General features: G+C 39.2%; 1 protein-coding gene across 7 annotated transcripts in view; it reads right to left on the reverse strand.

Moving 5' to 3' along the window:
- Window positions 1–24,778, reverse strand: part of LOC150086883 (uncharacterized) — a 791,472-nt gene that overhangs the window by 516,214 nt on the left and 250,480 nt on the right. The gene's annotated exons all lie outside the window — the stretch shown is intronic.

Genomic DNA, 24,778 nt, shown 5'->3' on the forward strand with positions numbered 1-24,778 from the left:
AGCAACGCTAATTTAAACCGCGACTAATTTTGGAATAATACGACCACAAACACCTGGCGCTTAATTTCACGGCATATGCAAAGCAACACCACTGATTATAATCGGTACAATGCGTATTATTGTGTTATAATAAAGAATCATTAGAATAAAAGAATCAAAGATTAAAAACTGTTTTGTACTCTTCCCAAAGCTGGACACGACTTTCGGGATGTATTACTTTCCTTTTTTCGAGGAAAGAGTAATACATATGAAGCAAACAGATTTAATCTTGAAGCTTTCAACTGTATTATACTTCAACGGAACAACAGCAACCTCATGCATATTCCTCTCGTTACCTATAGCAAGTTTTATTCTGATATATCGGATACTGCATGCAGTTTTTCGAGAAATAATGTGCATTATAGCGATAATCTTTTGACAATTATGTATTACTGGCTTTTCATATGTATATAAATTAAGCACAGCTGTTCATGGTTGCAATATGCGTAAATTAGTGTTGCGTCGTCCTGAGCTTATCCAGAGGACCTTGAAATAAACTACAAGTAAATCATTATTAGCTGATGAATACCAAGTTCAATGAACAATAAAATTCTTCTTTGTCCTTATAGCATAACATGGAAAATCAATGCAAAAATAGATACAAAAGGCCAAAGTAATCCATTAAAACAGGCGCAATCATGAACCCGACTGATAAATATATTGACAGGGAAACACAGACCCAAAACCAAACTAACAAGGAGGTAAACGCATATCTGATAAGGCAGATTAGTAAGTGTTACTATATTAAAAAAAAAAAACAATTTTATACTTAATAAAAATTCAGGGCAAAAGCCTCAGACACCGGAAAATTTACAGACATAAGTTAGTGCAAATGCATTAATGTCTATACGCAGTAAATTAAATTAAGTTATTTTATAGTTGCATCGTTTCATTACATGTTGTTTATGGCTTACTGAACTTATTTGAATGAATGCACTTATCTGAAGTATTACCGAATAGGCAACTCTTTATGGACTTAATTTCACAACTGGGTTATCAGCTGTTGTAAAATTGGGGTGCCTAAACCGATGAAGGGCAAATTAGATCTGAAACGGCCGTTTTGGTGGTATCCACTGACACTGAGAATACGTAACTATAGCCTTCTCTATTGAGGAAGCGTTGTCTATTGAGGTGAGTGTGAGTAAAATGGATGTGGGTCCTTTACTTTCTTTCTGGGTAAATTATACCAGAACGGTAACTTCGACAGATTTTGAACAAAAATATTTGTTCAAAATCTGTCGAAGCTTTGTAGTTGCCATTCCTTCCGTCCAAAATATCCCGGAGAAATATGAATAATTGATCAGTATCTCGAATGTAAAATTCGGAAAAAATATATTCCGTAAACAGCACATAATAAAATTCTAGATGCTCCTTTTTCTATTGCTATAAACTTAAAAAAAAAACAATTATATGTTGGTATTATTAAAAAGGCGATGGATGATCAGTAAGTAAATGTATAATGTAAGATAGGCTAAGAGCCATATTGGCCAAATGGAGAGAGAGAAATGAATTCTGATGAACCTTCAATAAAAAAAAAACGCAAGATTGGATACCATAATGTGGTTACAAAGGAACTGGATGCAAAAAATAATTTTGATATCATATACTTGGATCTCAGGAAAACTTTTGACACTGTTGCGCATGGAAGACTACTGTACAATTTGGAGCAGTATGGTATTAAGGGTAAGTTGCTACAATGGATAACAGGGTGGTAATCAATGGACGCTCCTCTTCGTGGATAAATGTTATTAGTGGAGTCCACCAGGGTTCGGTGTTGGGCCCACTATTGTTTTGTATATTTATCAATGATATTGATGAAGGTATATCAGGCTTAATGTCCAAGTTTGCAGATGATACAAAGGTTGGCAGAGTTATTAATGACAGTAATGGCAGTGTACTACTGCAACGGGATCTAAAATATTTGGCCAGATGGGCGGAGAAGTGGCAACTGAATAATAATAAGATCTTTATTGTAACGTTCACCGGTACACGCAGGTACCACGACTCTACCATACCCTTCACGGCACCATGGAAGGGGTTGACAAGCGGCAGAGATAACCTCGCCAGAAGTATAAAGATTAAATTATACAAACTAATATAATACAAATAAACTAAAATAATACAAATTGCGATAACTAAAGATAGTTTCCTTGAGTCCGGTTTTCTGTGAGATTCTTGCCAAATCTGAAATCAGTTAGTAGTTGTGGAGACCACGTGCAGATCTAGGATGAGCCGTCTACACTTTTAATCATCTATGATTTTAAACAAGTCAGCATCCAGGGATTGAACTAGATGGAGCTTCTAGAGTGTAGAGTGTAGAGTAGATGGAGCTTCTAATAAGGGAGGAACCGATCTTTAAAATGTAGCCTCGAGGGAAGAGCAAGAAGCTTGGGAGTGAAGGGCGAGCTGGTTGGGGGATGCGCCAGCACATGGTGTCCCAAATGTTGGGCGCTGGTACTCTCCCTGCGATCATTTTTACGGTGATGAGTCTTCTCTCATGCATTAATGTAGGAAACCTGGTAACTTCAGTGCTTTGGCCATCGGTGTTGTGTGCTGCTGTGGTGGGAGATGGCACTTCCAGGTTGCCCACTTCAAGAGCCAGTATTCAGCGGCTTTTAATGGTTTAATTGTGATGTTTGTAGCCGAGCCCCAGAACTTTACTCCATACAGTGCACCTCCGAAAATCATCGTCTTGATATACATTTTTTATCAGGTTTGTGTTTTGAATATGTAGAAAGTGCTGCTTGGCAACCCACCGTTTCCTGTGAATTTTGCACAGAGTTCTTCTGTACGATGATGGAATCTGTCGAAGATAACACCCAGATTTCTCTGCTTTTCGACGCAGGGGATCAGGACTCCGTCACTCGCAGGATGAATTATGGTTTATGTGGATTTAAGTGAAAATACCATGATAGCAGATTTCTCAGGGTTAACTTGCAGGTCAAATTTCGTGAGGTACTGCTGCACTTCTGTAAGGTCTTGTTGATAGTTGCTATGGTGTCTTTTGCTTCATCAGTCGAATTTATTTTTGTTAAGATCTTTAAGTCATCCGCATATATCGAATCTGTTCTAATGTGTGTTAGCGGGTAGATAATAGCTGTGAAAAGAATTCCAGACATGACTCCTCCTTGTGGTACACCTGTTTGTGTATTTGTCTCGTATACCTTTGCTTTCCTATGGACATTTGGATATTATGGACATTTTGAAGTTTAACATTGGCAAATGCAAAGTACTACATATGATAGAAATAATCCCAGAGAAACGTATCAACTGCGGTACTACGCTTAGGGTGGTAAAAAATGAAAAAGATCTGGGAGTAATTGTGCAGTTAGATATGAAGTTTTCTGAGCAATGCAGATAAGCTGCCAGAGCAAGTCATGGGCTATTGTCAATGATATACAGGAATTTTTCTAGTAGGGAAAAGGAGATGATTATCCCTTTGTATAAGGCAATGGTCAGGCCACGCCTTGAGAACTGCGTACAGATCTGGAGGCCTCATTTTAGGAAGGATGTTCAGTTGCTTGAGCGTGTATAAGGGAGGGCAACAAGATTGGTGAGGGAACGAAAGGGTTCTCTTACCAAGAAAGGCTAAGTTCTGCAAATTGCAACGGCTGAAGACTAGGCACCTGCGAGGTGATCTGATTGAGCTGTATAAGGCCTTGAATGGGTTGAGCACGCTGAATTCTGATGGGATTCTTCCGCTTGCTCAGATTACGAACCTGAGGGGGGCATAAATTCAAATTAAGAAAAGACAAGACAGTTGTAGAATAGATGTGCGGAAATTTGCCTTTCGCCAGCGGGTGGTTAATTGCTGGAAACAAACTTCCATCTGTCGTAGTGAAAGTTGAAAGCTTAAATAAATTCAAGGAGGAACTGGACAAACTTTTAGAGGGAATGAATTTGTGAAATTAGCTTTTTTTTTTTTTTTTTTTTTTGTTGATACTACATAAGATCATATGCTTGCTTTCCTGCATGCCTCTATTACTAACTCCAATTGTGTTCTTTTTAAAAAGCTGAAGCGACATAAAAGTATCGAACTTATGACCATTAATCAAACGTGCGTTTCAGATGGAAATTTGTAGTATAAGTTGGAGAAACTAACTGTATCACTGACTATAGGAATGAATAATTATATGATCAACACTACCTTAACCAAAAATCGTGGGATATTCGTCAGTTTGCAGGAAATTACACGACAATCAAATATGAAAATACAAGGGGGGGGTTGAAAAGTTAATGGCCTGAGTATGAAAGGGTAGGGGTACAGTGTTAAAAATTACTGTACTTAATGTATAACACTTCAAATAATAACTCACCAAGTTTCATCCAGTTTCAATAACGTCTCTTTTTTTTTAATTACATGCCCTGAAATCAACAAAACTGCGGAAATGAGGTTGTTATTGTTGTTATTTGGTTTTTAGGAGCAATAGCAACTACGGCCATATTGCTCCGGGATATACGGTGGTCATTCCCTGACCTTTCCGCATCCTCCACATTTGGTGGTGACGGGCTCGAACCCCGGTCTAATCAAGAAGCGTGTGCTACGCACTGCTGCTCCTTCTCACCTGGCTACGGAAGCGCCACGGAAATGAGGAAAGATAGACAAAATCAGTCAATATTTGGGAAAAAAAAAGAGTAACGACAAAGATAATTCATGAGAATATGGTAATAACATTAGGGGAGAATGCCCCTTCTTATTTCATGGTTAAGAAGTGGGCAACAGAATTTAAAGAAGGGAGGGAGGGAGTTTGGAAGAATATCCTCGATGTGGAAGACCTGCAACTTCCATCACTCCAGAAGCTGTTGACAATGTGCATATAATCTGGTGATGAGTGATCGAGGAGTAATGACAGTTCGATACATTGACAGCGTCTTGGGTATCTCATCTGAATGTGTACAATAAGAAGTTCTCGTTATCATGTGGTACACACATTCTCGTATGAGAGAGGGGAAAAAAAAAAGAGCATTTTGGGTCCCAAAATTGTTTGAAGCAGATAAAAAAACTCACAAAAGTCGTCAAGTCAAGTGAACATCTGCAACGTTTCAAGCAGATCCAGCAAATTTCTTTGCAAGGTTTGTGACAATGAATGAGACGTTAGTCTATCACTCAGCCAGAGACAAAGAGTAGTCCAAAGAGTGAAAACATATCTCGCCCCTCTAAATAAAGCCAAGTCGATTCCTTCTGTTGGGAAGGTGGTGGTGGCATCAGCTTTTTGGGATGCTGATGGAGTGAATTACCTTCAGAAGATACCAGACAGTCACAGGAACATATTATGCAGACCATATTAGGCGTATGCGTGAAAACGAAGACAAACGCCGAGGGAAACCGAGCAAAGGAGTCCCGTTCCCAAAATAACGTGCCTACTCAGAAATCTCTCACTGATATAGCTGCACTGCATGAGTGCGGCTTTGAAATCTGGGACATTCCTCTCCCATATTCATCAGATTCAGCCTTATCGGACATTCATATATTTCCTAATTTGAAAATGTGGTTGGCATTAGTTTTTCCACCAACAATGACGTCATTGCTGCAGTGGATGCATTACTCGAGGCCCAAGAGAAAACTTTCTTCGCAGCTGGAATCGATGAATTGCAGCATCGACAACAAAATTATGTCAACTCCAATCGGGACTATGTTTAAAAGTAACATGTTAGCAGACCCCTCATATAAATCCTTTATATTCAGCCCACGAACTTTTCAAAGGCCCATCGTAGTCTGGCTCATAATGTTTAGCAGTTAACCTAGAATTCGTTTTTGTTTGTTGTTGTTGTTATTTGGTTTTTAGGAGCATTAGCAAGTAAAGCCATATTGCTCCGGGGATATGCGGTGGTCATTCCCTGACCTCTCCGCATCTTCCGTATTTGGTGGTCACGGGCTCGAACCCTGGTCTAATCAAGAAGCATGTGCTACGCACTGCTGCTCCTACCCATCTGACTACGGAGGCGCCCTAGAATTCGCTTAAAACGTATACACTGAATGATGAGCACGAGTAAAGAAATGAGTTTTGAATGAAACGACCAGGCAGTCGTGAACCACTGACTGGCTGAAAGTAAGGATCATCCTTACGCTCAGTTTGAGTTAACCAAAAAACAATGAGATTTTCAAAGTTTACTGAGATGAATATAAACAATGAATGAGTTGTCTTTACAACAGAAAATTTCCGAAATTGTAATCGTGGGATCCGCTACCATCAAAGCTCGCAGGTCTTCAATCTTAATCTCAATCAGCGGACCCGAACGAGGCAATCTCTACAAGTCAAAACTCCCAGACTAAAATTATTAACATATCCTTCCGGATGGATAGGACATCTCCAGAAACGCTGCATATTATTTTATTTCCATCAGCTGACGCTGGACAGTCCTTTTTTTAAAACTACGAGCATGGAAATAAACTTAACACAATAAACTTTAAAATAAAGCACCTTTGGGGATTGAGAGGTACTGGATTTGAGAGGTGCATACCTAGTGGTTAAGCAGTTTTGGAGAAGCACATTTAAATGAATATTAAACACTAACAAATCAACTTATTAATATCTGTAAATATCTATAACGCCTAAAAGGTAGTGTTAGTGGTTTATTAAATGTGAACAAATGACAATAAATAAGGTCACAACAAATGTTGTAATGCACTGTAATGTCAATTTTAAATGCAGGCCTGAACTGTATCAGAGAGAATATCAATAAGTGTGCTTTTGTGGAAGAAATTTTGCATTGTAAATATAAAAGGATAACTATTCTTCTTAAAAAATTCAAATTATTGTAATAGGGCCACCAGTAATTTCTTTCATATACCCGTTTATGTATTATGTCTGTAAATTGCCTATGTTCTCTGGTCGAAACAGGCAATGTTTGCTGGACGAAAAAACCCCAGTTTCTAGGAGGGGTGGGGGAAGGAACCTTGCTATCTAAGCCTGAGACAGACGTCTCTTGCCCGAGACGTCTGTCTCAGGCTTATATAGCAAGGTTCTCTCCCCCCCCCGCATTTCTATTCTAACTCGGCCACGGAGTGAAAAAAAAGTTCCTCGCGTCATCGACAGAATTCGAACTCGGGTCTCTTCCACCCAGTGTGGGGAGAACAGTGATGATACCGCTGCGCTAACCGCGCAGACTATTCTTCTTAAAGACTAATTGTAACTAAGTATGTGCAATTAGTTTTTAATAATTTCTTACACGTATTAAAAAAGTTGCGCTAAGTTTCGTTTGCGCCACCATTACAACTTATGCACCTGACGAGCTGTATGACTAATTACAATGGCGGGGAGAAAAAAAAAATAAATAAATAAAATAAAACTTTGTTATGTGGATTTAAATGTTTTGTTTTTCAGCGTCAATAAGTCGGTTTACGGAAGAGATTTTATAAAATTTACCGACCATGCGGTAGTAGAGATAGAGAATTTTTACCCTTAATTAAAAATAAATTATAGCTTAGATACAAGTGCCTATTGTTTGCCTAGTACTCCGAATTGTAAAATATGTCGGATTTTAAAAATGTTTACTGTGTTTAGATCTCATGAGAGACAACTTTCAACGCGAATGAACAAGTATTATTCAAGACAAAAAAAAAAAAAAATAATAAAATAAAATAATCACTTTTTTTCCCCAATATTTCGCTGTGCTGTAAAAATGCACTCCATAGCAGCAGAAAACTGACGCTAGTTTCTTTCTCTTACACACACAGACACACTTAATTTCTCTGTTAATATTTAATCATAATATTCTCCAGAAAAATTGAATCAAATGTGCTCTAATTCTTTTAATTTATAATACAGGCATATTAAAAATATTAAAAAGGTATCTGGAATTAAAGTTGTTTACATCGACTAGAAAATTTCTTTTATATAATCTCGATTCTTGCTACCTACATTTGGAATGCGGCAAATGTGAGATGTGCTTCTGGCATGGATCAACAGATTTTTTTACTCCGACCTACCTCCCAACCAAAGATAAATCAACTAGAGATCAGTCTTCTTTTTTAAAAAAGAAAATACACAAAAAACTACAGTTAATATAGAGAGAATACTTCTTTCAAGTAATTTGCACTCTTTCTCACTAACTGAACGTACTGAAGCCTTCGAGGAGAAATAAACTTAATGAAGAAATGTTTTAAAGAAAGTAATTTGAGGAATAGAGAGAGACGCATGTTTCAACAAGCTTGAAATAGCCACTTCAAGACGTATTTCTATTTTAATTTACAACAGAAACAGTGACTTCTCGCCTTCTAAAATAATGTGAAATCATCCGCGGGAGTCAGTATTTTGTTAAGCGTTTCGCTTGAGACTACACATGAAAGACAAGTAAGAAACAAAAGTTTATTACTTGTGATGCATGTATATCCACGTGATAAATTTATTTACTGAATTTTCTGAAAAACGTTACAGAGCCATCTCCACTAAATGTTTTCAGGCTACGTTTTAGTAAAAAGCGGAGTAGGAATTTTTCCCATAGGCACTTTCCTGCTCTGCCTAAAAGGTACATTCCCCCCCCCCCCGCCCAATCAACATCAACTTAATTTGCCAATTCTGCATGTGCCAATTTGTCACCACTGTGGTTAGAAATAAAAAGAGTCAATTTTTACCGTACCTTATCTTTCAGCGAAAGATTTTTTAGGTCTAACACTAAATTAAGGATATCAGAACAAATATCTTCCTTCTTTCAACATCCTGGCCTACCAACTGTGCCAAATAGAAAAGATAAACATGCACATGAAGTTTCTCATACAGCTTCAAGGCTGTGGTAGTTAACAAAAAAAAAAAAAAAAAAAAAAAGCAGAGCGTAATAGCACACGGCTGAACAAAATACAGCCCTCATGCGGCCTCTTCTGTGTATAATACAGAAATATTCTTAAGCAGTCGATTACTTTCAATATCCAAAATCTTGATTTTTATCATATCAACCATACTTTGAATAAGCTGCTTTTGGTTAACGAGTACAAAACCGCATCGTTGTTGACAGGCTGCCCTTATTCATGCAGCCAATCAAACACAGTCACGTATATAATAATTAATCAAAAGTTTTAAAAAATGCAGAATGGTACACGTAGATCCTTCACTTCAGCCCTGCAACTGCTCGTTTTCTCAACTGTTCTGAAAATTATGTACACCGACCCTCCGATGGCAATACTATGAAAACAATCGTCAGAATGGTAATACCAACCTTTTAAATAAACAGAAAATATTATTTTCCCCCATTTTCTTCAGAAGATGACAGGCCAGAAGTGTTAAAAGAAAACATAATTTTGCGTGATTTATGTTTTTTCTAACCCTCTTTGACCTGAACTTATTATTGTGTTACAGAAACGTTCTGTGGATGTGCAAGACTGCTTTTTTTTCCGGTTGTTAAATCATATGTGATGACCTTTCTAATAACAGAGATGTAGAAAATAGTATCGCAAAGGAAATTCTCTCATCTGAAAGGAAAACGTTAAATGGTTGAGATCAATTCTCCTACGCTTACTGTGTAACTGAACCCATGCGTGTAGTGATGCCTGAGATGTGTCTCCACAACACTCTCTTCCCTCCCTCCCTTCGGATGTAGAGGGACAGCTGCCTTTTCATGCGCTGAATGCAGTCGAACAACACTATTCGGATTACACAGAAATAAATGTCTCGGCCTTACGCACGCAATACACATAAAGAGTTGTGAAATACGATTAGAAATCCACTCTTCTCATGCATATATAAAAAAAAAAAAAAAGCTTTAGATTAGAAACATTTTAAGGAGCGCAAATTCTATTGTGAACAAATTAGCCCGACGTAACCGAGTGGTCAAACGCGAGAGTGCAATAATATATACGTGTTTGAGTGGATTGTGGTTCAAGACCGCATGATTGCGAAATACAGTTAATGATTGAATTCATTGTCAAAGTAATTAATTATAAACCCTTCTGACCTAATGATGGTTCTGGAGTATAAATAAAGACATTGTTTTACTTATATTTCATTGACCGAACCGTTCGTTACTACTCAAAGGTTTCTTAACCTAGCAAACACTGCCGGCATAGTTATGTTGTGCACTCAAAGTTTCAAGAATAGGTTGCAATGAATATAGGTTTAACAGATATCTTTAAACAACATTTCCATTTAAAAAGAGTCCTTGAGTAACCAGAGACTGTTAAGTTATTGAAAGTAATCCAGAAAGCCATTATTAGCCTCCATCTTTAACTCTTTTGTTTCAGTGTACAAGAGCGACTTACCCGGAGTATATCTTTCAGCAACTGCTTCGCCATCATAAAATTCCACGCTGCGTGTTCTGGTAAGGTAGAAGCAGTAACACTATGACTCCTGTTTAGTGGAGTACAGCTGAACCAATATGAACCTGCACGAAGGCAAAGTGTATGCCTACAAGCTTCCGTCTTCTCTTCCTTCACTCCCCCCCACCCCGCCCTTCCATCGCATTTCTCGAAGACTATGCATTCCTGGCATGAATTTTAAATGAACGGTGCAATTTGTAATTATTCTTGAGTTCTAATATAGATTCAATGAATTGAAATATTTTTGCTACGTTTATCAGACAAACTTAAAATAGATCCCTTTATCAACTATCCTAATCTTTTGAAAACAAGTTAAATCTATCTCATTATACCGTAACTCACATTATTTATTATTATTGTGATCTTAATATCTTTTTCTTACTTTACTTATTCATTGTTCAATCTGTTAAATTAACACTCTTTCTTAAGCTTTTAATAATTCATTGTATTGAATTATAGTCATATTCGTGACACTGTGCAGTATTTTCGTTTCACCGAATCCCCCACCACACAATGTGTTCAGACAGAGGCTTTTCTGAACAGCACACAAAATCTGATGTTGGTTATGCTTCTCAGTCACACATTTTACCGTTACCTTTACGAATGAGATGCTTCACATTGCGCACTGGAACATAAATTACGACTGCCAGCCACCCATCGCCTCCTAAAAAAGTCATAATCGGCATGTTAAGAAGATGACAATTCAGATTGCTGCAAAGAAGTCGTTATAATACTCGTATATTGACACACTGATCAAGATCGAACCTGTTTCCCGAAATACAAGCGTAATACACTTGATCGTAAAGAGAGAGAGAATGCAAAGTTAAATCTTAAGTGTTGCTTAAGATAACCTAGTATTGCCGAATATAATCAACTCAAATTACAGAAGATGGAATTTAGTAGCAGTAAGAGCAAATGATGCAAGAAAGCAGACTTATATCAGCAAAAAAAAAAAAAAAAAAAAACAGTTCAGCCATCCGTACCCTCCAAAAAATTGCCTAGTGAAGGCAAAATTCTCCACATCTATCCTGCAACCATCCTTCCTCAGTGTGAATTTATGTCCCCTCATGTTGTAGTCTCAGCAAGAGGAAGAATGCCATCAACATTTAGCTTGCTAATCCATTCAAAGCTTTAAACACCTCAATTAGATCTCCCTGCAGGTGCATGGTCTCGAGACGCTGCAATTTGCAGAACTGAAGCCTTTCTCGGTAAGAGCAGCACCCTTATGTTCTCTTCACCAATCTTGTTTCCCTTCTCTGTAGCTGTTCAAGCAGATCTATACCCTCCTAAAATGAAGCCTCCAGGACCTGTATACGGTATTCAAGATGCAGCCTAACCATAGCCTTGTATAAAGAGATAATCACCACCTTCTCGATGTTAAAAAAGTTCCTGTATATCATCGATAAAACCCCATGGACTGTCCTACAGCTTGACTGCACAATTACCCCCGGCCCTTTTCATTTCCAAAAAACCTGAGTGTAGTACCACACAGCTGGCACGTTACTCTGGGGTTACTGCTACCTACATGCAGTACCTTGCATTTGTCAATGTTAAACTTCAGCTGCCAATTTCTCAGCCCATTGACCCAATTTTCCGAGATCTTGTTGCAGTATCTCACCCTGATGACTGTCATTAACCGCCCTGCCAACCTTCGTATCATCTTCCATCTTCCCACCTAGTAGCGTATGCCGATGACATTTCCATTCTAATCACTGATAAAGACCCTAACCAACTTCAATGCAAGATCTCTGCCCTGCTCTCTGAAATGCATAGTTGGCTTCAAAAGGATCAGCTGATACTAAACCCAGAAAAATCCAAATATATGGTGTTTAGGACGAAAAATAAACCATTGAATATTGATTTCGAAATAACATACAAAGGAAAACAACTGGAAAGGGCGAATGATACCAAGTTTCTAGGAATCTGGCTAGATGACAAGCTGAGTTGGGATAAACAAATGATCACCTTACGAAAGAAAACTTCGTCACTAGCAGGAATACTCGCCCGAGCCTCTGCCTGGGTACCTCCTTCCCTTCTCAGACTAGTATTCCTTTCCTTAATACAGCCTCACTTCACATATGGAATCATCTCATGGGGTATGACCAGTCAATATAACCTTACGAGAATCAATTCAATTGTCAATCGATGTGTTCGTTCAATTTTGGGCCGTCCCTGGAATGCATCGGTGACTTCGAGATATAAGGAAGCGAGACTCTTAAGCATCTACCAACTGATACAAAAAGCTGAAGCGGTCTTTGTCTACAATGCTTTGAAAACACCAAACTTTCCTCCTCTCTTCAGATCCTTTTTTATAACAACAGAAGAAGAAGGAATAAGATATAATTTAAGAAATGAAGCGAACCTGAAGGTTCCGCTTTTCAGAAAGGCCATAAGCCAGAAAAATATAAAATACAGAGGCGCAAAAACCTGGAATAATCTTCCTGAAAACATCAAAAATGCCATTTCACTAAACAAGTTCAAGAAGCTCCTGACTGAACACATCACCAGGGGGGGTCTGATCTAAATCACCTTCCACTCAACTCCTGAACTTTCCACAATGCATACCAGTTTGGAAATTGTGTAAACAAGTTGAAGGAATAGCTGTCATAAATTGTAACATTCTATGCAATTATTTCATAATTTTTCTTTCATACTTGCTATTGTAAAAGTACTCACAATGTAATTATAAGTATGTACTGTTGTTAACCACGCGACATGTGTGGTTGGTTTACGTAGTCTCGGTAATGGAATGTAGAAACATGTCCGATTCATGATGTATCTGTTTTTATTGTTATCTTTTTCAAAGGGAACACCCCCTAAAAAGCCTCTGGCTTATGTGTTCTCCCTCCCTTCTTGCTGTTATCTCCCAACAATTGTAACACAAAATAGGGATAAATAAATAAATTATCAATTATCAATCTGCAAACTTAGACATTAAGCCCGATATACCTTCATCAATATCATTGATAAATACTGAAAACAACAATTGACCCAACACTTCATCAACTGATGAAGGGACACGCGTCTCGAAAGCTACTGTTAGTATATACTTGTATTCTTACATTAAACTGGATTTATAACTTATACGTGTATCCAATAATAACATCAATCCGCGAAAAACAGTGTCCATTGATGACAACTCTCTCTTCTTCCACTAAACCATCCCTTTATCCATAGCAGTAACTTACCCTTAATGCCACATTGCTCCAGTTTGTACAGCAGTCTTATGTGTAACAGTATCAAAAGCATTCCTGAAATCCAAGTATGTGATATCAAAATTATTTTTTGCATCCAGTTCCTTGCATCATAGTGGCCTATCAGACTGGTTAGACAAGACCGCCCTTAACAAATCCATGCTATGATTGTAGTATAATTGATGCTTTTCTAGAGATGGTCCTGATTACTTCTTTAATCATTGATTCCATTATTTTCCCTGGAACAGACGCTCAAGCTAACATGTATACAATTACTCAAGTCGCCTTTTTATATCCCCTTTATGAACAGGGGATACATTTGCGCATCTCCAGTCCATAGGGACCTCACCCGAATCCAAGGATGCTCTCATAATTATGGCTAAGGATTTGCTTACCTTCTTTAATACAACTGGATAAATTCCATCCACCCCAAGGGCCTTTTTTTTTTTGTTCGTCTTCAAAGATTTCTCCTTCACTTTCCTTTCAATTATCACAAAGTCATTTATCTCCAGTTAGAATTTGATAAACTTCTGGCATTCCCTTTCCTAGTGAATTCCTCATGATTGAATGTAGATGCAAAATACCTATTCAATTTGTCCGCAACCTGAGCAGGCTCATCAACAGTTCACATATAGACATCAAGAGTCCCAATACGATTCAACCCCTTCCTTCTACTGTTAATATAAGCACAGAAGTCTGCTGTTATTCTTTGCTAGAGACTTCATAATCTGCCTTAGCTTGCCTAACCTCCTTTGTGGCTTGATTACAGACTAATTTATATCTACCATAGGCTTCTGTATCACCTGATAATTTATATGCATCTTCTTCTCTGCCACGTGTATCAATAGTTCATGTGACATCAATATGCTTTTTTCAATACACCTCGCATTACATCAAACTGAACATAACTATCATAAAATTTTTTCGTAGCGACTGCTGTACGGCAAACGTAACACAATATCCATATAGTTTTATATTTATAAAACACTTCTCACGTCCTTGGACTAAATTTGAAGTGTCTACTTTATTCAATGGACTCATAGCGGTTTCGCTTTAATAGAAATGTGATATAAAAGTACTATACATAAATACAGTATATAATTCTTATTTACTGTTACATAATGTTCTTTCATTTTCATGTTTCTTCTCTTCTACATGTATCCTGTGTGCACACTATGTCCTGTATCCCCTCCTCCCCTGCGTGAGAGAGGAGAGAGCAGAAAATGGTAATCCTTTCTGGTGTACTTCTCCATCAAAGTTTTTGCTTATGTTTTCTCCACGTCTGAATAAAGATTTAACTTTTAGATTTATCTGTAAAGTTTGCGCATCACTGAACTTTTTTTTTTTTTGCCTCTTGCAGACAACATATCCTAAGTCAGCTCACTTTCCCTCACTCTGTTGTTAAATTGCCAAATATAATAAGAAGTGTGCAGGAAAGTATAAAAGAATATCTGTAACTGAATGCCGATTACTTCGACATTTGTTTCACCCACATGTTGCAATTTTAGTAGTTCATTAATGAATAATTAATAATGATTAATAAAAATGAATAATTTATCAATAACTTTAATAGGATTTTTCTAGTTTTACTCTTTTATGATAATTTCAAATGCGAAAGATTATTGGGCCTAGAGTATTATTATATTATAGAGTATTATTATTGTACTAGAGTATTATTACTCTACTACATCGGTGAACGGGTGTCGACTTGTTAACATTCTCATTTTAACTATTGATGGTCAAATAGAAAATATAACGATTTAATGTTCTTTGGAGAAAAAGGAATGTATGAAGTATCGTATAAGAAAATACAGTTCAGAAAACCTAAGGTTGAACCAAATGAATGTGCGAATTACACCTCATCGCTCTATTTCAGAGATGAAATTCTTTCTGCCTGGATGCCAAAATTAATAAATATTTTAATACACCAGTGAAACATTTAGCAAGATTTGATAAATGTTTCATAAAGGTGTTGTAAATCAGTAAGTATCCAAAAAAATTAGTTTGAGAGCATGCACATTTCCATCTATATAATATTTCCTGTGCACAAATTTTCTGGGGAGAAGAACACGTATAAACAGCAATCTACGGTTCTGTACAGTGATTTCCATCCGAATAAACTGATCTAACAGTGACTAGTGTAAACATGTGTGATGCATTACATGAAAAGCGTTTTCCTATAGACGGCGGGGAAAATATCAACTATTCTGTAAAGTTTAACTCTGCATCATCTGCTACTATAAATTGTGAAAAATCCTTTGAAAACAGGGCTAGCGATCTGCTTTTGTTATCTAAACAAAGAGTATAGTTTCTGGTTAAATTCTCTGTTTAGGCTTCGAGATGATCACAAAGATAGTATCGTAGGAGCTTTCAAGGTGGAGTACAGGGATTTTACTTCTGCATATCGTGTGCATGCGGCGTCGAAACTGTGCAGTGAAAGCCAGAAATCGTGAAGCACCAGATAAAACAAGATTTGCTAAATGTTTCATAAATGGAACACAATGGATTTGAATGGTTTTTCATTCATTCAGTACTTGAAATAAAAATTAAATCGCTATGATATTTTACCGTTTCTGTGATTATTTTTACCAGTAAAACTGAATGCAGTAATCTCTTCATTTTTCGGGCGTTGCTAAAATTTTGCTACTTGCGGTGAATTCTTGTGGATGAACACCTAAAAATAAAAGTTAGCATTTGTTTACTTTCCATTTCGCGCAGTTATCGTATCTTTCGCGAGATGCGATTCTTGAATTTAGGAAATGGAATGTTGTCGGTGAGAGATAACTAAATGGTTAAAATTATTAACGATAATGAACAATATCTTTAACTTCAGACCTGAGATAAGTTAAAATTCAATTAACCATTGTGAGGAGACGTGAAACACGAGCCTTTACGTTAAAAAGAGTTAGCTTGGTGCTATTTCCATTTTATTTGTATAAGACAGCGAATTAAAACAAAATGCCTTGGGTTATGGTTTTATATCAATACCCTGGCTGATGGCCATAGTTTATTCTGGGCTGTTACTGTTTATCTACAGTTCTTCCAGACTAAATCAAATGTAGTCAAGTTACTGTGATAATCGTCATCATTACAGTAAACCTGCATTCATCGGATTAGTTTCTTTCTAATTGCTTTCACTCGTGTTTTATTTTAGAGCTAACAGTTGTTGTTGACAATGGTTTGCTTTTCATGCTGACATTATAGCTGCTCGTTACTGTATCTGAATAATCTAATATTAAAAACAGCAAGAACTTCCTTTTAAGTAACTTACCTGTTGCTATTTTTAATATTAGATTGCTTTTCGTTTGTTAATTTTTGTACTGTTTTTTTTTTTTTTTTTCTGAACTGCACCCGAAATTTAATTAATGCGGCTAACAACACTGTATAAATGCATTGTAGTAGACCAAAAAGGCGCGGTCTTATGTTCCGTACTGACCCTGAACGACGTACTGTTCATACCGCGCGACACAATCATCGATGCAAAACGGCTGTTGTTAATGCTGGATATTTATTTAGGGCGCCTCTACCCAAATGAAAAAGCTACTTTCACAGTCGAAGAATTAACAAAGGTTTGTAACAGCTGTGAAGTTTTGCAATTTAAAACAGAATCTAGGACAGAGCATTTTACTACATCGTGTCACAATGGATTGTACATCCCCTACAGGTAACAAAGACATACATAAATTATGCGTCATAATAATGAACTTAAGCTCAACATGTGGCGTTAATCTCGATATTGGTATGTTCTCATATGAATCCGACTTGAATTTCTCGGAGAGTGGAGAAATTCTTGAAAGCCTCTTCAATTAAGGATGTGGTTAGCCGATCTCCAGCAGAAGGAGTAGCTCCTCCACCCCAAAGTTATTCTGAGTTGTTCAACCAGCACAGAACATTGCAACGTTACCCAAAATCTTGTAATACAAGACAAAAGTTCAACTAGACGAAAGTTCGAGTACTATGGCCAGAGCGGCAAATGCAGAAAAAAATCCAAAAGATAATAATAGCAACAGGCCTTCATATTAGCAAAGACAAAAATCATTAAATAGTTTTATATTTAAAGATGAAAAAGTATGAGGATATATTTAAAATTTATAATTTTAAAATACATAAGTTTTTTTAACCTCAACTTGGAAGTACACCAAGGAGTATTTTCCAATCGATTATTGAACCAGAGACATGATGAGAAATTGGGCAGCACTGGACGAGAACGTGTTAGAATACCAGATGAATTTATTAGCAAGAGTTCAATGGCAGAAGACATTTAGTATCGAAGTTGTAGGTCACAGTGAAGAAGTTATTTGTAATGAAAAGCAGTATCCAGAAAGCTAAAAATTCCAATGTCCATTAATAAATGTGAAGAACAGAGAATTGATAAAGTCTCTCTGTGTGTGTGCGCCGATGAGCCAAAACATCATGACCACCTACCTAATATGACGTTGATCCTCCACGTACAGCCAAAACAGCTCGTAGCCGGCGAGGCATGGACGCTACAAAATTTCTAAATGTGTCTTGTGGTATCTGGCACCAACACGTAACGAGCAGATCCTTTAACTCTTGTAAAGTCCGTGATTGAGACGCCGCAGATCGCAGTCGCTGTTCCAACACAAACCACAAATGCTCCATGGGATTGATGTCTAGAGAATTTGGAGTCCGAGGCAATACCTGGAAGCTTTCCTCATGTTCGCGAACCAGGCTCGAACAATCCGGGCGGTGTGGCATGGCGCTTTGTCCTGCTGAAAGTCGGCATCACCAGAGGGGAAGACCGTTGACGTGAAAGGGTGTACCTGGTCAGCAATGATGTTTAGGTAAAGTGTATTTAGGGTCATACGGCACCAGGGGTTCCCCCCATCTCCGCCTAGTTTACATTGTGGTGTGATACAGTTTGCTGTAAATGCCAGAGATTTAAAAGTGTGTGGATCTTGGAATGTGTGGTGTATGTACCGTTGTTCTTCTGGCCATTTAGCCGCCAGAGCCAGCAATTGGCTCCGTGGAGGCAGACCAAGTACCTCACAGTTTGTATTTGGTTTGGCAGGTCCTGCCACCTAATTTCCTGAGATGTCAGTGGCTATGACCTAAACAAAAAATAAAAATTAAAATTAAATAAATCTATACAGGGTGATTCACTACCAGTGCGACAAACTTGCAGGAGGTGTAGGGGCACAAAGACGAATCGGAATCACATAGCATTGCAGGGTCCGAAATGCCTTTGTCATGCGGTAGAGGACGTTGAACGGGAGGTCGCGTGAACAGCGATCCCGCTGGAAGTCAGCATTTGCGAACCGTTTCTGTTGAAGAAACCAAGTAGCAAAAGTCCCCCGGAGTGGATAATTCGCAGGCTCCAATGATTGGACGCGTTGCAGATGGTGTGAACTCATTTGGTTTGTTGACAGTATCCTCCATACAGTGGATTGAGAAATACCCAATCGTTGGCCTATCGCTCGAGTACTCTTACTCAGATTGCCTTCTGCAAGACGTAGGACATTCTCCTCATCGTCTGGCGTCCTCGTCGTTCGCTCTCGATTCATGGTACCTCTCGTGAAACAACCAGTCTCACGTAACCTTCTGTGCACAAGTGCGAAAATCGTATGATGAGGAGAACGCCTGTGCGGGAACGTTCCTGGTACAAGCGCAGAGCGGCGCGCCCGTTACAGTCCGCAGCTCCATACGCGAGGTGCATGTCGGCCAGTTCAACGTTTGAATACTCGTCCATCCTACTGCTTGGAAACCGGTTCGCAAATGCTGACTTCCAGCGGGATCGCTGTTCACGCGACCTCCCGTTCAACGTCCTGTACCGCATGACGAAGGCATTTCGGACCCTGCAATGCTATGTGATTCCGATTCGTCTTTGTGCCCCCTACACATCTTGCACGTTTGTCCACTGGTAGTGAATCACCCTGTATATACATATAATAATTATTTAATAATTGATCGATTGCATGGGGAGAGCACTTGAAGGCAAGAGGCCAAAATTTGAGCGAAAAGTAATTTGGACAAAGTTAGATTTTGACGTGTGGGGCGTATGCTAGCATAAAGATAGAAGAGGGGAGAGAGAAAGACAGAAGGATGGGGTCAATAGTGAAGACGACCCCAATATTTTGTCAGTGGGGCATGCCCATGTCCCACCAGAGAGGGAAAAAGAGGGCTGGATTAGAGGGAAGGGGACAGGAGGACTGTCAGTTACTCCCCATCAAGGAGGGTAAAGTGGGCCAGGCAAGGGAGCCGGGCACAGATCGCCAATAAGGCTTGGTGGCAATATGCTTGCTATTTGGTCAAATCCTTGGGTCGAGTCCGTGGGTGAAGTACGTGATTATCACATCTAGGTGTTTGGTCCAGTCCGCGATTGTCACGTAGTAGCAGTATTTCTGCTTTTGGTCAGTTCCTTGGGTCATCAGTCCAATCAGTGTTTCTTTCATGGGATGAGGTCCCATCCTAAGTAGTTTGGTTCCGTTGGCTGAGTGTCCGTCCATGGAAATTGTGTAGTGGTTTACATAACCAGGCTATTCTTGGTCAGGCTTGGTAGATTCCGGTGATCTTTGGTGGTGTCATTAAGGAAGTTGGCCAGGGTTTACGTTGGTTGTTGTTACTGGGATTGTGGCACGGGGTAGGTTCGTCTTCTGTCGAAGAGGTCCTGTCCATATTTTGTTAGAGCCTTGTAACTACCCTCCTCCTACCCTCCTTGTAACTATCCTCCTCCAGTATACGATCCTATTGGTTCTGTAATTCATATTGGATTTCAGTGATAAGGTGGCATCGAAGTTCTTCATATAAATGGCAGTAGTGCATAAGATGCTCCCATGTTTCTATAACTCCACAATAGCATAAGGCGAGGGGGGTGTCACTGAGTCCAAAATTTGATAGTTTATGTCCGATGGCGCGGTGGCCAGTAAGCAGATACATAACCAGCAATACTGGGGAGAACCAGTTTAGGTAGATGGTAGACGTCAGATGATGTTTAGGTATTATTATCATCATCATCATGTCTATGGTGGCACCTAGACTTCCATCTTTATCTACACCTGAAAATCCCAATTTATACAGAACTTCTGCAAAACGGGCCTGTATGGAAGTGGCCTCTGCGCCACTGGGAAGCAGCCGGTACCTGCACATTCCCCTCGATGGCCGTCCCCAGGCACATAGAACTAGGCCTGAGTCCACTGTTCTGACAGTGCCTCATGCACTGTCAGAATGCACCCACCGGAAGTAGTGCTATACCAGTGGGTGCCAGCGATCCCGCTCCCAGGCTGCCCAAACCCACGAGCCAGCAAAAATAAAATTAATTAAAAAAATAATTATAATAAATAAACTAAAATAAGAAAAAATAAATAAATAACAATTACAAAATAAATATATATAAAAAATAATAATAAAATAAAAAATTAATTTAAAAAATAATAATAACGATGTTTAGGTAGACGTCAGAGTGCCCAGCACATAGATGACGACCCAGGGTATCCTAGCAGAGCATAGCCCAAAGTATGACAACCCCACTTGGCTTGTTTTCGTCCCATAGTGCAATCAGGTGCCATCACTTCCCCCAGGCAAACAACGCGCACGTACCCGGCCGTCCACATGGAAACGTGATTCATAGGACCGGAAGACGTTCTTCCAATCACTCAAGGTCCAGTTTCGATGCTCGCGTGTCCATTGTAGGCGCTGTCGCCGGTGAACCGTGGTTAGCATGAGCACTCGGAGCGGCCTGCAGCTATGCTGCACCATTTTCAGTAGGATTCGATGTATTGTGTTGTGACACATTATTCCCGTCACCAGCATTCCAATTACCTACTAGTTGCGCCACAGTCGCCCTTCTGTTGCCACATACCATCCGGAAGAGCCTTCGCTCACCTAGAGCATCGATGAGTCGTGGTCGTCCAATACCTCCCCGGCTGTTCGTGGGTTCCCCCTCCTCGGGCCACTTTCGGTAGATACAAACCACGGCTGACCGTGGGCATCCCACCAACCGTGCCGTTTCGGATAGGCTCTGACCCAGTCGTCTGGCCATTACAATTTGGCCTTTTGTCAAACTCGCTTAAGTCCGCTGCCTTTGTCATCTGAAGAACAAGAGTAACACTGATTAACGGAACTAAGTATTAGGTGATTTTTATACCGTGTCCCGATCCGCGCCGTAGTTCACCTGCAGTTGCTTCGATTTGCGTAACGGCTCGCTGGTCATAATGTTTTGGCTCATTTGTGTGTGTGTGTGTGTGTGTGTGTGTGTGTGTGTGTGTGTGTGTGTGTGTGTGTGTGTGTGTGTGTGCGTGCGTGTGCGCGCGCGCGCACACACACATATATATATATATAAAAAATATGTAAAAATTCTATTCTGCTTTGCTGTGACTTATATTAAAGGGATTTCAAGGAACACGAAAACCTACTCTAGCGTTCATAGCATGCACTCTGATGACTGTTTAGAAACAATCAACATTCCAATGGAGCATCCACGCTCCATTATTCCTATGAGATAATGGAATGTAGGATGTGTCCATTATCTCATCAGGTATAATGGAAGCATCCTATGTAACCGATGTGGTAGCATTCCTGATAATACCACATAGATTACATTTATAATATGGGTTAGTCAGGATGCTAATACATAATATGAATTCCGGAAATGGCTTAGTACACCGAGATAATAACAACTGTTTCCTAATACATCATATCTCAAAGGTAGTTATCGGTTAATAAAAAGGTCAAATTGTGTTCTTATCACGAAATTAACTAACTTATACAAACCAAGCATGCCATTTGTAATGAAAAGCAGTCTCCAGAAAACTAAAAATTTCAATGTCCATTAGTAAATGTGAAGAACAGAGAATCGATAATGTGTGTGTGTGTTATTTAAGAACTCTATTCTTACATATTATATACTTTTGCATCCTTTACTGCTGCTTTGCACGTTTTGGTGCAGTTGTCATATCTTGCTTATCCATTTTAGTGTTTTATTTTTTATTTTTCCTTCAACTGTAACTATGACCTTAAATTACATATGCCTATTTTACAAACATCAATTGCATTCATCAGAGTTAGAACACAAAGGATGCACAATATTTGCATACTGCCTATACGGATTATTAAATTAATAATCAGTATGACAGTATGCAAAGAGTTATACTAGTATTTTTTTTTTTTTTTTTTTTTTTGCTATGTATATTGAATTCGTATCACTGATTACTCCTTTTCATATCATTTTTATCTCGGTATTTGAATACAGTGTTGTGTAATAATTTTAATTGGTTTATTTACAATTCGTATCGTACAATGTTGAAAACAAGACAATTGATTTTTCATTGTAGCGTTCTTTGTTTTAAAGCAGGGGTTCCCAAACTACTGAGATCTACGGACCCGTACAAAAATCAAAAAAAGTTTGCGGACCCCTTACACACACACACACACACACACACACACACACACACACACACACACACACACACACACTGAGTGGACAAAAATCGTGGGATACCTAATAACGGGTAGGCCCACTTTTCTCCGGCGCGAGGCATTGGGCCGACTAGTTCACGAAAGCCTTCCACAGGTATTTCCATCCATGCTTGCTGCACCGCTGTCCATAATTCCATCGCATTCCTAGATGGAGGATCCAAAGCTCGAACGGACTTTTCCACAGCATCCCAAAGATGCTCCACAGGGTTCGTATCCGGCGAACGGAGAAGCCATCCCATGGTGGTAAAATCTGCGGAATGCTCTTCGAACCATGTTCTAGTCACTACGGCTCTGTCGGGAGGCGAACTGTCCTGCTGGAAGAGTCCATTGCCCTGTGGGTGCACGATGACCATGAAGGGATGCAGATGGTCGGCAAGGATGGACACGTAACCTGAACCGGACAGAGATACCTCTAGACTGTAGACGTACCAGAGGTCCCAACCTGTGCCAGTTGAACACGCCCCAGTCCATTACCGACCGTAAACCTGCCTGAGTAGATTTGTTGACATGACGGGTGCATAGCTTCGTGCGGTTACCATCAGATACGCGCCATCCCGTCCGCTCGAAATAACTGGAAACATGACTCATCGGACCAGGAGCGTCTCCAATCATCCAAGGTCCAGTGCCGATGTCCTTTCGCCCAGTTGAGGCGTACAGTCCTGTGTCGTTGTGTCAGCAATGGGACTCTGGTGGGTCGGTGTCTCCCATAACCTATTGCGTCTAATGATTGCCTGATGGTCTTTGTGGAGACGTTTCTGACATCTCCCTCGTTGAAGACGGCGGTGATTTATGCCACTATCGCTCTCCGGTTGGCTGAAACAATGCGAGACAGACGTCGATGGCCACGTTCATCCACCACCTTTCTTCGCCCAAAACGCTGTCCACGATGAGATGTTATTCCAGAAATGGCGTATTCCCAATACACTCTTGATACTGCCGAACGGGGTTAGTGCTTCTGTACCACCTCCGCAGTAGAATGACCCATGCGTAAGACACACACTACCATCCCTCTTTCAAAATCGGTTAAACTCACGACGTTTATACATACTAACAGCAAATTACCGTCTACGTGATGCAGTGAACCTATATACCTGACAAACGATGGGTTCATCCACTAGCGAGAGGGGTGACAGCGTCGGGTTGCCAGGAACCCCATGAATTCTGTCCTTTCAGTGCATATGCATATGTTTCTCTGTGTGCGTATAAATATATATATATATGGATGAAACTCGGTCAGTTTTCTGAAAAGAAAATTTAGTTTTAAGTTTAAAACAGCTCAACTTTATTTTTAGTATTACATAAATATTTAATAAAAACTTCATCATCAATTTGCTATATATAGAGCGAATAATTTGATCAGTTACAGAGGTTACGTTTCGCGGACCCACTGTAACTGGTCTATGAACCCCTAGGGATCCACGAAACCGAGTTTGGAAACGCTGTTTTAAAGGAAAGCTCAATTAGACGCATCAGAAATTGTGTTCTGCTGTTTTTTATTTGTAAACAGTTTACAAGATATATTTCGTTTACAATACAGCAACTTTTGTATGATTAAATATATTTAATTAATGACGACTACATCCTAGATAATTAACAAATAAAATAAGTTACTTCCATTAATTTTAGGATACTTAAGGCTACAGACCATTATCAACTTTCGTTAATGGTCCTGCTGCCGTTATTAAAAATAAAATCAAGAGCCCAGAGTAAGTAACGTTTAGAAACACGGCGACCTAAATTCTAAAAGTGATTCCATAATGTAAACAGACCGCCTACAATATGTTAACAAACTGCACTAATGAATAATCATCAAAAGACGAAAAAAAAAAAAAAAAAGACTAAAATATTTCGAATACATATC

The sequence above is a fragment of the Mastigoproctus giganteus genome, chromosome 4 (assembly GCF_048544385.1).
Source record: "Mastigoproctus giganteus isolate SK-2022 chromosome 4, ASM4854438v1, whole genome shotgun sequence".
NCBI lineage: Eukaryota > Metazoa > Arthropoda > Arachnida > Uropygi > Thelyphonidae > Mastigoproctus > Mastigoproctus giganteus.